This window comes from Fulmarus glacialis, unplaced genomic scaffold, assembly GCF_000690835.1.
Source record: "Fulmarus glacialis isolate BGI_N327 unplaced genomic scaffold, ASM69083v1 scaffold44022, whole genome shotgun sequence".
In the NCBI taxonomy this organism is placed as follows: domain Eukaryota; kingdom Metazoa; phylum Chordata; class Aves; order Procellariiformes; family Procellariidae; genus Fulmarus; species Fulmarus glacialis.
The window spans coordinates 65,905-66,970 of record NW_009199328.1 but is presented as its reverse complement, the minus strand read 5'-3'; positions in this window follow the sequence as shown (position 1 = coordinate 66,970).

Sequence of the window (1,066 nt, the reverse complement as noted above, 5' to 3'; positions counted from 1 at the left end):
TTTTCAACCAAAACTCCAAACAAGCCACGCCCACCAAAGCACAAAATGCCATGACAGTCACCATATAAGCAAACAGAAGCATTTGGTTAGCTATGATAAGGTATTGCAGGAGGATGGAAAAGAAAAGGGTAGATTAAAAAATCAAAAAAAGGAGAAAATAAATATTAGAGGTTCAGTAGATGAAAATAAACAGTGAGCAAAGTACGTGGTAAATGGGCACTGGTTGCAAACGTGTCTGATCTCCCCCAGACTTTGAGAAAAAAGACTGAGGTCATCAAAATGTGTTCCTGAAACTGAGCTGGCTGTCTTTCACTGGGGCTTGCAGGCCCAGCCTGTTAACTGAAGTCCGTCGGAGCTACTCGGGGTAACAGCAGTCAGCAGTGGAGATTAGACAACTGACATAAAACTGGTCTGGGGTGGGGGTTTCAGTCTCTTGGCTCCAGAAATTGTACCTGCTTTGCTTCCACTTGATTTTGGTAGAAGTGGAACTGGGAACCATTCCTTCTCTGAGAGTGACAGGTTATTCACGAGAAGGGAGGCTGAAAGTTTTAGACCTTGTGGCTTTATGCTCATCCAGTCTGAACTGGAATGAGTTTTATATTCTGGTCTGGTCTGTCGTAACACGTCATGGGATGTACAGTCAGGTGTTTTGAGGGACCTCTTCCAGTTTTGACAGTTTACGGGTGCTTGATCGTATGAGACCTTTGAAAGTATCACAATCTGACAAGGATTTATGCTGACTTCTCATGATTTATCTTTCCTTGGTCTAGATCTTGACATAATTCCAACTTAGAGATTCAGTCCAAACATTGCAACTTGCTCCTAGCTGTCGATTTACTGCATCTTCAGGATTTCTAAATCACTTGATACATGATTACCACCTACTTTGGTTTTTCCCCAGAAGTCAATTATTCTGAGTCAGGACAAATGCTGCATTTCTTTATCTGCTTGTGCAAATTGGGCACTCTTCCATAAAAAGGAGGAGGGGGTTGGATTTTTTTCCTACATGCTCCTTGAGGAAGGCTACAAACTTATGACTCTTCCAAAATCTGACAGTTCAGTTTCA